This window comes from Rana temporaria, chromosome 5 (assembly GCF_905171775.1).
Source record: "Rana temporaria chromosome 5, aRanTem1.1, whole genome shotgun sequence".
NCBI classification, from domain to species: Eukaryota; Metazoa; Chordata; class Amphibia; order Anura; family Ranidae; genus Rana; species Rana temporaria.
The window spans coordinates 336,333,448-336,349,422 of NC_053493.1; positions in this window are offsets into that span (position 1 = coordinate 336,333,448).

Below are 15,975 nucleotides of genomic sequence, written 5' to 3' on the forward strand. Positions count from 1 at the left end.
CACAGTGGCTGCGTTTGATGGCATGGCACAGTGGCTGCGTTTGATGGCTTGGCACAGTGACTGCGAATTGGTGGCACAGTGGCTGCGTTTGGCATGGCATAGTGGCATGGCATAGTGACTGCATTTGATGGCATGGAACAGTGGTGACAATTGATGGCACAGTGGCTGCGTTTGATGGCATGGCACAGTGGCTGCGTTTGATGGCATGGCACAGTGGCTGCGTTTGATGCATGGCATAGTGACTGCATTTGATGGCATGGAACAGTGGTGACAATTGATGGCACAGTGGCTGCATTTGATGGGCACAGTGAGGCTGCAATTTTTTTCTTTTTTTTTTTTTTTCGTCTGTGCCCCCCCAAAAATTTTGAGCACCAGCCGCCACTGATTGAGTGTATTTGCTGCTGTTTCATCTTATCAATTTAAAATGGTTGATGTGTTCTTTGCAGGCTGATTATCACTCAATCAGTTTCTGCAATGCTTATTATGGTGCTCTAATAAGATAGATGCATCACTATAGAAGATCCGTGTTACAGAGTTGTAACTAGAAATCACAGGTTTCCTAGCAAAATATTTCAGGGGCCTGCTAACAGCATAAATAACATATATAATAAATAATTCTCTAAAACTATACCCCCAATTTTTCCTTTTCCTTTATTGTAACAGCATATATTCATGGAACCGCGGGCACAGTTCATTCTTTCAAACCAAGAGGAGACACAAAAAAGCAGAAAAAACAACATCAGTAGGAAGAAAGAAGAACTGCCCCCATTGATAGTCAGTGGGAGGAATAAATGCCCAAGCAAGAAAAAAAAACCTTAGTCAGTAGCCAATAGGAGGGATAATGTCGTATGTCGGCGAGAGGAAAAACAACACCAGCATTTGTAGTTAATAGTAGTAAAAAAGTCCCTATGTTGAAGGTGAGAGAAAAGAAGAACAACCCAATGTCGGGTGGTCAGTGCGAGGAAGGACACCAAAGTGTTTGCAGTCAATAGGAGGAAGAAATGCCCCAACATGGTAGAAAGTGTCAGGAAAAAAAAACAAATGCTCTGGAGGGAGCTGGGGGCTCTACAGGGGCACTGTGGGGGACTGCAGGAGGCTCTGGGCCTCTGAGGGAGGCTGGGAGTTAGTGTGGTGCTGAGGTTTCTGAAGTGGGCTGGGGCAATGGAGGCTTTGTAGCAGGTTAAGGGCCTCTGTGGCAGGCTTGAGGGCACTATAAAAGGCATAGGGGTTCTCTAGCAATCTGCAGGGGCACTGTGAGGGCATATGTAAGGGGACACAATGGTGGAATGGGGCCTCTGTAGAGGAACAAAAAAGTTTTTGTTGGTAGAAGGAGGGCTGGGAAGTACTATGGAGGGCTGGGGGTACAGTTATGTTAGGGGCTCCCCAGTGACTGTTCAGACCTGCCATCAGCATGAGTGCTCCACAGGAAGAACAGAACTTCGTTCCCCAGTGAGTCCCCATGCTAACAAGAGGCCTGTACATTCTCTGATTCAGGGAATGAGTTGATCTAAAATGCCTCCCTTAATACCGGATGAAGGCGCAGCCAGTGCTGGACCATTCAGCATTACAGCAATGAGGCACACAAGAGCTTGAATATAGTACAGAACTTTACAAGATCCTAGGTGTAGTCCTGGACTCTGAACTCTCCTTTAAGCCCCACGTCCAATCACTGTCCAAATCTTACCGCCTCAACCTCTGCAACATCTCAAAAATACGCCCCTTTCTAACCAATCACACAACAAAGTTCTTAATTCACTCCCTGGTCATCTCTCGCCTCCACTACTGCAACTCCCTTCTCATTGGCTTACCTCTATATAGTCTATCCCCCCTTCAATCCATCATGAATGCTGCTGCCAGACTCATTCACCTTACAAACCGCTAGTATCTGCTACTCCTCTCTGTCTTCAAATCAAAATACTGACAACTACTTAGAAAGCCATCTACACCTTATCCCCCCAGCTACCTCACTGGCCTTATCTCAAAATACCAACCTAATTGTTTTCTTCATTCTCAAGACCTTCTGCTCTCTAGCTCCCTCATCACCTTTTCCCATGCTCTCCTCCAGGACTTTTCCAGAGCCTCTCCAATCCTATGGAACTCGTTACCCCAATCTGTCCGATTATATCCTACTCTATATAGCTTTTAGACAATCCCTGAAAACCCTCCTATTTAGAGAAGCCTATCCTACCTACACCTAACAACTGTATGTCTATTTTCTCCATCTGATCATCCCCCACAGTTATTACCTTTTGTTTCACTTGACCCTCCCTTCTAGATTGTAAGCTCTAACGAGCCGGGCCCTCTGATTCCTCCTGTATTGAATTGTATTGTAACTGTACTGTCTGCACTCGTGTTGTAAAGCGCTGCGCGAACTATTGACGCTTTATAAATCCTGTATAATAATAATAACTTTACGGAACATGGTAGTGGCAATGACATTCAGTACAAAGTTTGTTCAATGGCATTAACAGGAAAACGGATGTTCCTGAAGGTAGACAGATGCTATGAAATGTATTTCAAATTGGCAGGTCATCTTATTTAGGATTCGGAACATAGATAAAGGATACTCTGGTACAGCACTTTGAGTACCATCACCTAACTTCACAGATCCACTTACCTTACTGGAGCAAAGCTTATGGATGCCCAACACATCACAATCTGTCTGGAAGACTCCTAGGAATCCATTCAGTGTAAGTTCATGAAAAGTTCATGAGGAGGACTGGGACTTCCCTTTAAAGACTTATTCTATATTAGTCCTCTCTCACCACAGCCACACTCCACATGTCATGATGACCAACTAAAGCTGTCCAAAGACTGTTTCACAATCATGAACCTTTAGAAGGATCTCTGCCGAAAAAGTTGATTTTACAGATGGACAGTACATCACATAAACAATTCTACCCCCAAACTGTTGCTCGGACGGCAGCTGAGCAAAGCTTGTTAGTTAAAGCTGAACCAACAGCTGGGCAAAATCCCCTCAGGAGTAGAGCAATCAATATTTTACAGTAATGTACATGAATATTCCACCTCTATTGAGAAAAGCAAGGCTCTGCCTTAATGTAAGTGACCATACGAATTTACAGGAAACCTTCTGGGAGTGTGCCAGATTAAAGTTCTAAGAACCCTCACTGCTGTCCAAAACAGACCAAATCCTATTGACTGACAAGGCAAACAGGTCTGTTTCCTCTATTCAATAGCCCAGAAGGCTGTAAGATCAGAGAACAGCCAAGAAAATATCTAACAATAGGTAACTGTGGAAAAGGCAGTGATAGGCATACTGCACTCTAAATTCATGAGTGATAAAATGGCACTTGGATACTCACCAATGACAGAAAATGCTACTAAGACTAATTTAAAGTGTATGCTAACCCAACAACAACATTTTTATATATTACACCTTACCAGATCTTTTTTATTGTTTCAGGCTTTGTTTTCCATTGTTTCCACTGCTGATCCTAGTACATACTAATATTTTTTTTGCCGTTCAACCCAGTCAGAGCTGCTGTACTAACAATTCAATAATAATACAGCGAGCTCCCCCGTTGAGCTGTTGTGTTCTGACAGGGGTGGCCAGTCAGTGCTCTCAGCCATTGGCTGGTCAGCTACTGGTTTTCCAGCATGCTCATCCAACAGAAGCCAGTCCAACTCCCAGCTTCTGTCGGACCGGTGGACATACACATGGGCCGAATGTTGGCTGGTTTTTATTGAACCGGCTGATGTCTCCTGACTTTCAGGTCGTGTGTACTAGGCATAAGGCAGGCCATAGACAAGTCAAAACCTTAATGTTCTGTCGAGCGAAAGCTAAAATAGCTAATACGATTGTGCCATCAATTGTTTCATTTTTCAAATGAAAATCCATTGTATTGGATAAGACACTTTCGATTCACAGCTGGCACAGTAATGATGCACAAAATGAACAATTCAAAATGTGCTTTTTTTTCCACATCGTCTATGGCCTGCTTGACAGAGGACAACACTTACTGTACTGTATCTATGGTGAAACAGCATTGTATCCCTCGGCTGCTCTCCTGATTTAGACCACAAACCCTCTTTTCATTTTCATCACATAGAGGAGAGTTATTTTGTAATTCACAAACAATGGCTGGGAAGGCAGACAACATTGAGGGTGATTCAATAAAGCATTTTCAACACTTTTCTGGAGCTATGGCTGTATTAGAAAGCCCTGCACCAAATTCATAAAAGCTATGTGACAGTTTTCTTGCAATTTTCAAATCATGTTACGAATTCAGGTAGCTCTTATATGTAATATTTTACATTCTGGAGCTATGGCTGTGACAAATTCATTAGAAAATAACACCATATTAGTGACTGTAAAGGTTGATTTAAATAAGACTTCTTCCATGATTAAGTAAATTCAGCCATTTGGGTGAGCATTGTGTTGCACACAAAAATCTGTCAAAGTCAAAAGTCTGTCTGGACCAATTCTGCTACAGATTTATAATATTGTAAAACATTTTCCAGAAAAGGGGGTGCTTATATGTTTTATATATTGGTGTACATGGGGTACTAAGTCCAAGATCTATCTCCTTTTTACGTTTTCTATTCATAGGATGTTGTACCCCCTTCCTCCTTTGTTCCCTTGGGTATTGGAAGTGAGTCCTGTATAATCCTAGTACAAGTACATAAATCTTTTCACCATTTGTTGGATGGATAAGAGTCAGATTTCTATTGAGTATCTTTGACATTCTGTAATAATTCTAGGGATTGTTTAAAGCAGCCTTTTTCAACCAGGGTGGCTTGAGTATTCTTCATGGGTGCCTAGGCAAAATTCCTAAAAATTGACCAGAAATGATATACAAGCCAGCGGGTGGATGAAGCCTGCCCTTTAGTTACACAAAGCCACAGGTTTTCCTTGTGCACCATTACAACCTTCTAGCTGTCCTAACGACCATTGGCATAATCAGTTGATAAGGAGGATGTCAGTTGCCTGTATAGCATCCTTGTTTACCTCTCCCCTGCCCCTCTCCATCAGTGTTGGGGTCATATTAGATGAGTGATGGGGGAAAACTGAGGAAGAAGAGAAACATTGGAATACCAATCAGTACCAGTTTGCAAAAGTGTATTTTCTTTGGAAGAAAAAACTAACACCCACTAACGTTGGGTGTCCTACATGTGTGGATGTTTCTGCATTATGTACCGGTAAAAATTGTTTTTTAAAATTTTAGAATGAGGTGCCTCAAGATTGTCCTTAATTTTTAAAATGTGCCTTGACCAAAAAAAGGTTGAGAATTGCTGGTTTAAGGCATCAGTTTAGTACAGAGGAAGTTAATAGGGCACTGCATTTCTGGCAGGAATTTGTCTGTACGTGGAGAAAATGTAAGGACCGTTAAGCTGATTCGTATTACATTTTTTTCTTTCTTGGGTCTAGACATACTATAGGGCAGGGGTCTCCAAAATGCGGCCCGAGGGCCGAATGTGGCCCTTTGCTAGCCTTCATCCGACCCTCGGGGCAGTATTGCTCCCAATGATATGAGGCACTATTCCTCCCAATGGCACCAACAATGGGGCACTATTTCTTAGACGAATAGCAATGATGGAGCACTATTCCTCCTCCTACTGCCCACCAACACTGGGGCCATGTTTATTCTCACTGATGCTCGGCCCTGGGGAATTTTCTACCCCGACTGGTCAGAATCCGGCCCTCCTGAAGTCTGAAAGACCGTAAACTGGCCCTTTGCATGAAAAGTATGGAGACCCCTGCTATAGGGCAACTGTTGGATGGATATTGGGTTACTTGTGATTTAAAATTAAATTGAATTAAGTATAATAGATTACATTTTTAAGTATGACTAATTATAACCAATGAACACCATTCACTCTCACACCTAATTTACAGCACCATACCTAACACACCTACACCATGCTATTCCTTTTAAAACAATTCTAATCCGCTCAAGTACACCTGACTGTTAGGGTCGTTGGTCAATGAACCAACGAGATTGCAGATAATGTAAAGTTAGCCCCAAATTTTGGTGGTAGTTGATCACATCTGCAGTTTTCAATTTTGCGCTATAAACAAAAAAAGACTAACAATTTTGAAAAAAAACTATAATTTAAATTTTCTGCTCTAAAACATACCCAATAAAAAAAATTGAAAATCTATTTAGTCCAGTATGTATTCTGCTACATATTTTTTGTCAATAAACAAAACAAAAAAACAATAAGCATATATTGATTGGTTTGTGCAAAAGTTATCAAAATAGGGGATAGATTTATGGCATTTTTATATTTTTTTACTAGTAATGGCGGTGAGCAGCGATTTTTTGTGGAACTGCGACATTGCGACGGATAGATCGGACATTTAGCTGACATTTTTTACACTTTTTTGGGAACCAGTGACATTATTACAGTGATCAGTGCTAAAAATATGCCCTGTTATTGTACCAATGACACTGGCAGGGAAGGGGTTAACATCAGGGGCAATCAAAGGGTTAACTGTGTTCCCTGGGTGTGTTTACCAACTGTATGGGGGATGGGCTGCCTGGGATAACACACAGATCCGTCTTCCTGCATAGCAGAAAGACAAGGGCCCGGATTCACATACAGCGGGGCATAGTTATACCGGCGTAGCGTATCGAATATAAGCTATGCCGACGTAGCGCAGAGCGACAAGCACAGTATTCACAAAGCACTTGCTCCCAACGTTGCGCCGGCGTAACGTGAATTCGTAGGTGTAAGCCAGCCTAATTCAAAGTAGGTGGAAGTGGGCGTGATCCATTTAAATGAAGCGTGACCCCATGCAAATGATGGGCCGAACGAACGGCGCATGCGCCATCCCGTGGACGCATCCCAGTGCGCATGCTCAGAATCACGTCAAAAATACTCCCTAAGATACGTCGAATCATTGCCTACGACATGAACATAACCTACACCCCCATCCATATTCACGTACTACTACGTAAACGACGTAAAATACTACGGCTGTTCCCTGGTCCATACCTTTGCATGAGTTGCGCCTCATAGATGGGGAATAACTATACGCCTTATGCAAACCGTGTATATTAATGCGCCGGGCGCAAGTACGTTCGTGAATCGGCGTATCTCACTCATTTGCATATTCAAATCCTAAATCAATGGGAGCTCCTCTTGCGGCCAGCGTAAATATGCGCCCACGATACGACGGCGTGAGAAACTTACGTCGGTCGTGGGAAGCCTATTTTTAGCCGTATCTAGTTCTGTGGGCACGGCGCACAGATACGACGGCGCACATTTACACTTACACAGCGTTTCTCTGATACGCCGGCATAAGTGCTACGTGAATCCGGGCCAAGATCTCTGTGTAAGCCCCTGTCAGAACGGAGATCTGCCTTGTTTACTTTGGCAGATCCCCGTTCTGTCTCTTGGAGTCAGATTCAACTATACCTGTTTTTTGATCTTTTTTAAATCAATTTTTTTCCACAATCTTTTGATTGCATGCAAATAGTGTGGATGAGACTTTTGATGTTATTAAATCTATGAACATTTGTGGTGAAGTATAAGTGACATTGTTTACTTTTTAGAACTTTATTTTGCAACCTTGTTTGATAGGTTTTGCAATATTGTTTTATTTGAGGTTTGAACACTGTATTTGTGGGAGAATTATAGTTCTCTCTTTTTGACATATCGACACCTTGAGTGGGGTTATTAGTACACAGCGGTTATAATTGATTTACACAGCTGCTAATGTCAGCGACGCACGTGCTCTGAAGGTCTGGCATACAGTGCTGGACCTTCAAAGCTCCTTGCGCCGACTGAGGGTTCCCGTGCGCATGTACGAGAGTGACATCATCGTGGCTCCGACCACTCACAGCGCCGAAGCCCACGATCCCAGGAGAAAGGACAGGAGAAGATGTCAGCCCTCTCAGCGGTGACCAGACGCCACTGAGAGGGCTTCATTCTAAGGTGAGTATTTCATAATGTGCTAGGTTTAAGCATCTTTCTTTTAATTTTGATGATTATTGCTTACAGCTAGTGAAAACCCCAAATTCAGTATCTCAGAAAATTTGAATATTACATAAGCCCAATAAAAAAAATAAAAAAAATATTAAAGTGGATGTAAACCCACTCTCATCCTTTCTAAACTAGTGCCATAGTGCTGATCTATAAGGATATAGATGCCTCCTGCATGTATCCTTACCTGCCAAATGTCTCCCCTCTGTCTGTTATGAGACCCGCAAAACTGCAGATTCTGTGGGTGGATCTGTTGTCTGGAGCTCGGTGGGTGGAGTCGTGATGTCAGTAGACTCCCCACCCTCCTCTACACTCCCCTTGTCAACATGCATTTTGTCCTGTGTATTTCTTACACTGAATTCTGCTATGATCCCTAACATCCAGTCATAATCCAGAAAAGTAACCACATGACTTCAGAAAAGGAGTGGGGGTGGGAATTCAAAAATAATGTCAGTCTGAAGCTAGTGCATGAGATATGTAAATAACCTGTCACTCACAGCAAAGGGGGCGGAACGGACTAAGGTTTTTCTCTGTAAGTCCGTTTTATTTCACTAAACAATAAAAGAGGATTGCTCAGAGCTGCATTAACTCTGTGTGGCAAGACTGGGCACAGATGATAGGAAATCTTATACTGTACATTGTGACATCAAAATAAAAAATAAAACATTTCGGGTTTACATCCACTTTAATACAGAAATGTTGGCTTACTGAAAAGTATGTCCATGTACAGTATAGTATGCACTCAATACTTGGTCGGGGCACCTTTTGCATGAATTACTGCATTAATGTGGCGTGGCATGGAGGCGATCAGCCTGTGGCACTGCTGAGGCGTTATAGAAGCCCAGGTTGCTTTGATAGCGGCCTTCAGCTTGTCTGTATTGTTGGGTCTGGTGTCTTTCACCTTTTTCTTGACAATACTCCACAGATTCTCTATAGTGTTTAGGTCCGGCATGTTTGCTTGCCGAACAAGCACAGTGATATTATGATCATTAAACCAGGTATTGGTCTGTACTGCTACTGTGTTCCTTTTTCAAAAGTAAAAATAAATAAACACTTTTCTGATTTAAAAAAAAAAACAGGTATTGGTACTTTGGGCAGATGCCAAATCCTGCTGGAAAATGAAATCAACATCTCCATAAAAGCTGCGCAGCAGAGGGAAGCATGAAATGCTCTAGAATTTCATCTGTGCTGACTTCTGACTTAAAAACACAGCGGACCAACACAAGTAGATTACATGGCTCCCCAAATTATTACTGACTGTGGAAACACTGGACCTCATGCAACCAATAGACCATTTAAAGTCTCAGGAAACCTTACAGGCTTTTTGACTTAATTAGCTGATTAGAGTGTGACATCATTAATCTACAATATTGCACTTTCACAATATTCAAATTTTTCGAAGATATTGAATGTTGGGTTTTCACTAGCTGTAAGCCATAATCATCTAAAATTAAAAGAAAGAAATGCTTGAACTACACAGTGAGGGGGGGGGGGGGGGATTTGATCCCCTGCTGATTTTGTACTTTTGCCCACTGATAAAAAAATGATCAGTATATAATTTTAATGGTAGGTTTTTTTCTTCATAGTTTGAAACAGACCAACAACAAAAATATCCAGAAACACGCATTTAAAACAAAAGTTATAAAATTGATTTGCATATTAAATGAGTGAAATAAGCATTTGACTCCCTATCAATCAGCAAGATTTCTGGCTCCCAGGTGTCTTCTATACGGGTAATGAGCCGAGATTAGGCACACTCTCCTAGGCTCACACTGATACACCACCACTGTTGTACGACTATTATCTTACTTTGCCCTGCTACATCTGTCCTACTTCCATCCGACTTGAATGAACAAGATATGATTTTGCTCCGACTTTGAGATAGTATGACTTGTCTTTTGACCAATCAAAACAATCCCAGAGTGACATCAATTCCTTCTACTGCTGCTGTAATCACCATGTCGGGTGGTTAGGACAAGGATCCCATTTCACACTTATACAACTTGTACCACGATTTTGGACGACAAAAATCGTATGGCAAGTCATTCTCCATGATTTTCAATGACTACCATTCATATTGGCATGACTTTAAGTTGTGCCGACTTCAAAGTAGTTCCTGCACTACTTTTTTTCTGAAGTCGGATCAAAGTCGGATTCTGTAGTAACAGATCGGACATTGGCATGCGACTTCTACACGACTTTTGCATGAAGGGGAACTCCTTGCCATTTTTTTGGTTCCCCCTTCTGGTATGGATCCTAAGGGGAACCCCCACGCGTGGGGTCCCCCGAAAAAAATCCATACCAGACCCTTATCCGAGCACCAGCCCGGCTGGTCAGGAAAGGGGGTGGGGACGAGCGGGCACCACCCCCCTCCTGAGCCGACCAGGCCGCATGCCCTCAACATGGTGGGGTGGGTGCTTTGGGGCAGGGGGGCTGCACAGGGCCCCCCTGCCCCAAAGCACCCACCCCCCCATGTTGAGGGCATGCGGCCTGATACGGCTCAGGATGGGCGGGTGCTCGCTCGTCCCCACCCCCTTTCCTGACCGGCCGAGCTGGTGCCCGGATAAGGGTCTGGTATGGATTTTGGGGGGGGACCCCTTCCCCATGCCAGACCCATGGGCCCAGGTTTTTTTTTTTTTCAAAAAATTGGCGTGGAGTTCCCCCTACTTATTGGGGGATCAAAGTTGGTGTCCCTGCTCATTAGAGTCATACTTCAAGTCGTGGGGCAAAGTCGGATCCACAGTCGTATGACTGTCTTGTTAAAATTGTGGCCACGAATCGCAGTAAAATCATGCGACTTTGAAGTCGCATAAGTGTGAAAGGGGCCTAAGGCTGGATTCACACTTGTACAACAAATGCTCCGACATTGGGAGATCATGTCGCATGACGTGTGAATATAAATGTTTCCCCATGAGAGCCGTCTTAACTGGTCAGACTTTGAAAATGCTCCCTGCACTACTTCGGTCCTACTTCATCCCATTGAATATCATTAAAGTTGGATCAAAGTAGGATCCTTGTCCTAACCACCCCACTTGCTACATCCGACATGGTGATTACAGCAGCAGTAAAAAGGAATTGATGTCAAGGATGGGATTGTTTTGATTGGTCAAAGGATAAGTCATACAATCTCGGAGCAAAATCTTATCTTGTTCATTCAAGTCGGATGGATGTAGGACAGATGTAGCAGGGCAATGTAGGATGATAGTCGTACAACAGTCGTGTCGTATCAGTGTGAACCCAGCCTAAAGCTTGGTTCACACATATGCATTTTTTTCTGTTTTTTGGTCCTATAGACTTCAATGGATAAAAAGCGTGTATTAAAAAACGCAACATGCAAACTGCATAAGTGTGAATCAGGCCTTAAAAGGCAGTGCTCGTAATCCACAGAAGCAATCAGATTCCAATCTCTTCACAATGGACAAGACCAAAAGGATGTCAGGGACACAATTGTAGACCTACACAAGGCTGGAATGGGCTCCAAGACCATCACCAAACAGCTTGGTGAGAGGGTGACAACAGTTGATGCGATTATTCGCAAATTGAGGAAACACAAAAGAACTGTCGGTCTGGGGCTTCACGCATGATCTCACCTTGTGGATTTTCAGTGATCATGAAAATGGTGCGGAGTCAGCCCAGAACTACACGGAAGAATCTCATCAATGATCTTAAGGCAGCTAGGACCACAGTCACCAAGAAAACAATTGGTAACATACTACGCTGTGAAGGACTGAAATGCTGCAGCGCCCGCAAGGTCCCTTTGCTCAAGAAAGCACAGGATGGTACAATTAACAACTATAGACCAGGGGTTAAAATGTCAAGTCCTGAGCTACTAGCCAGGTCTCAAGTGTTACTCGCCACCAGTTGCCCCACCCAACTCCTACCCTGCCCCTAAACACGCCCTCATAAATCATCTCATGAAATGACACTTATTTTTTTATAACTTAATTCTGCATAAAACATTTAACAACTTTATCTGTGCCCAACAATGCAGCCTACCTGTGAAGGGGAAGAGAGGAGAGCCGCCGTTATTAATCTTCCCAACTTTAGAAGTTAAACTAACCTGTCTATAGTTACTTGGTCTTACACCAATCTGGTAGTACCATGCCAGTCATTAAAGAGTGTATAAAAATTAGAAACAATGGCTTAGATATAACAGAGCTCAGCTCTTTGAGGACCCTTGAGTGTAAGCCATCTGGTCCAGGTGCTTTATTCACCTTTATCGGTTTTCTTTTCTTAGGCGTTTTTCCTCGTTTTTACCCGGTGTTCTGGTCAGTAACACGCCTTCTGTAATAGAGGGTCCCCACTCTGGATGAATGAGCACAGTGGACACTTTTGGACAACAGCATTGTCATTCTGGGTTGAGGCATTTTAGATGTACTAGCAGATTTAGATACACTAATACAATTTAAGCCAAACTCCAGCTAATACTTTGTAAGCAGTTACAGCAAAAAGTTAAATGAATGCAGCCAATGAATATAAGAAATGGTAAGCTGCAATATATATATAAAAAAAAAAAGGTGGTTTGTTTTTGGGGTTTGATACCACTATAAATATAAACCATACATCTCCACACAAAACATGCAAGTGGAACTCAAAGTTAAACAGATTTTTTTTTTCATTGCAATAAAAAGGCAGTCCAGACGTGTAGTTAAACTTCAAAGCATTATATTTAATGACAAGTCATACTCTGCATTTACAAACAATATCCAGGCTTTTTATTACATTAAAATAAAAAGGCAGCGATATCCAATATTACATCTCAAGACAGAAGATCAATGATCATCAAAGTGCTGAAGCTTTTACAAAATGACAAGACATAAGTATAATATCTCAGAGAACATGGAAACAAGGGCTAGAAGGCATATACAATGAATTCACATGTCACCGAGAAGTGCCAACAGGACGGAGTAATCAGCCAAGAAGGGAAACCCAACCCTCTCAGCAAATAATCCATGAATGAGGCACCACCATTGTTTAAAGTCAGTAGGTACCCTCTCAGCTTTGGGAGATTCCGATTATAAGGGTTGTATCAGGAAATATAGGTGGCCCTCAAGCAGTTGCTTTAGTTGTTCAGTGAATCATATAGATATTCAGTAACCACACTCAACATCTATATTTGTCAGGTTTGGGCATCACCATTTGTTCCCAATGGTCTGCCTCCAAACGAAGAAGGAACCGGATTTGGTGTCCCTGTTCTATCTGTGTACAAGCAGCTTTAAGCACACTACTGTAGCTGGTCCTACAAGTTTCTTCCAAGCAGAAACAGAATAAACGGGCATCTTTGATTATAGCAAATGACTCCCTGTTCTTGAGTAGTTTGATAATTGCTGTAAGATGTCACCAACCTTCTTTTCCAGAAAGTTTTAACATGCAAACAGGTTGAAAGCTTTAATACCATTTTTCCCACAAGTTACGATAACCATTGTTGCCCAGAAGTTCTTTTAATGGGCATATATGGTTAGCTTTAATAAACCAAGAGCTATCCAACTTCCACAGGTTTCTAATTTTGTGAGATGACTGAAGCCAAAAGAAAAGTCACTCTACAGTCACATTTGCCAAAATGTCCCAATAAGCCAACGTTTTAGCAGAGTCATTTTTAGCCTTGGTTGTTTGTGCCATAAATTCCAGATTACTGGTCAAAATCTTAAAGCGGAGGTTCACCCAAATAACATTTTTCTCAGAACAACTTCTTTAAACTTCTAACATGTACAGTCTGCAATTTTTTTTTTTTTTTACACTGTACATACCTTATAATCTATCTTTTCATTACGGCTTCCGGGTACTTCTCCCCGCGGGAGTAGGCGTTTCCAAGCTGAGGAGGCATGTCATCTGGGAGGTCGCCCAGATGATTGACGTCTTTTCAGCAAAAGCTCCCCCTGGCGGATAAGGCCCCGCCCTCCGCATTGCGTAGGCGCGTCCGAGTCACGGCGTTTCCGAGAGAAGCCGAACATGCAGATCTGCTAGTCGGCTCTATACAGTGCCTGCGCCTAAGCAATATGGGGGCGTGGCCTTATCCGCCGGGGGGAGCTTTTGCTGAAAAGACATCAATCATCTAGGCGACCTCCCAGATGACATGCCTCCTCAGCTTGAAAACGCCTACTCCCGCGGGGAGAAGTACCCGAAACCAGGAAAGAAAAGATAGATTATAAGGTATGTACAGCGTAAAAAAAACAAAAATTGCAGACTGTACATGTTAGAAGTCTAAAGAAGTTGTTTTGAGAAAAATGTTATTTGAGTGAACCTCCGCTTTAATACTTGTGTGGCTTCTGTAAATGATATAACCATCATAATTCTCATCAGATCTGACAAGACTAACCATACTCACTGTAGATTGCCTGATTGCATCGACCAAGCAAATGTTAAATGCGTCTTTGGTTTGAGGCACTCCTAAAGCTTTGCACAATTGGTGAACCGTTATTTTACTAAATCAACTGGGCAGCACAGTGTTCAAGTGGTTAGCACTTCTGCCTAGCAGCACTAGATTCGTTGGTTTCGAATCTCAACTATGAGATTATCTGCCTGGAGTTTGCATGTTCTGTCTGTGTGGGTTTCTTCCCAATCTCCAAAGACATGCTGGTAGGTTATTTGGCTCCTATCTATATTGGCCCAATATGTGTATGTGTGAATGCAAATTAGGGACCTTGAATTGTAAGCTCCTTGAGTGCAGGGACTGATGTGAATGTACAATATATATATATATGTAAAGTGCTGCGTAAATTGAAGGTGCTATGCAAGTACCTGTAATTAACAAATAATTTAACTCCAAAAAAAAAAACTGCCAAAAAGGCCCATGGCTTTTGTTGGGGGGGGACAGGGGGGAAGCAGTACCAGCACAAAATGTATACAATGCCAAGGTGTGCTGGAGGGTCGATTGAGGTTGGCTGCTATGAGAATCGGTTGTTGCTCAGGGGGATGTTGCCGAGGTTGATGGGAAAGATCTACAGTTGAGGGAAGGGTCTACCGATTCTGGGAGATCTATTGTTGCTGGTGGGGTCTACAGCATTGTTGCAGAGGGCATTTTTCTTGTGGGGGAGGGGAATCTATTGTTGCTGGATGGATCCATTGTATTGTTGCTGAGGGTATTTCCTTGGGGGGGGGGCTATTTTTGCTGGGAGGGATTTATTGTTGCTAGGAGGGGTCCATTGTTCCTGGGTGATCTTTTATTGTGGGGAGGTCTATTGTTGATGGCTGCAGGGGACTTATTTTACTGATTTTCATTAAAAAGAAATTCTATACAAACTACTTCGCACCAAAAAATACTTGGCTCGGTTTCCTCTAAAATAGGCAGAGACAAGGGGTGACTCGGAAGGGGAGAGTTCCTGCACCTACTCTGCAGGGGAAGAAAGCCCTGGGAAGGCCCATAGCCCAAGTTGTATTTTTTTTCATGTTACGTGGACAAAAGGATCTCGTTATTCTGCCCCCAAAGACCCAATATTTTGGAAAGCCTCTTCCACGTGAGGTTCAGATACTGGGGCGGAATGATCAGATCCATAGAAGATGTCAAACTTTGTATTTGTTCAGATCCAAAAACCTTTTTTTATTTTAATTTAGCTGATTTTCACAATAGGTAATATTTTTCAGACATATACAAGTGCAAATGTACTATATGATAATTTTTTTTTTTTGACAGTTCCCCTAATTAGGATTTGCAACTAATGGCTTCCATAGCTCAAAAATGTAGAGCATTAAACACAAATGCCACTTGAACATGAATACAGCTGTTAGAATTCATAGATAGAATTATTAAAAGAACAGTTTCTTTGACTGCTATTCTTTAAAGAAAACCTGTCATGAAAGAAAGAGAAACATGGAGGATAGCACTGCAGACTTCTTCCCTCCGAATATGCTACTGGCCGCCTTGTGTAATGCAGACCCGCTGGAAATCGAGCATGGAGAGAAGATGTGACCACCAAATATTCACAGTGACTGCTCCATGAACATGCAGGTTCACATTGCCTGAGCATCCATGGAGAGGAAGTGAACACTTAGAGGACCAAGGAATGCAGAAGGAGACAGTTGATGAAA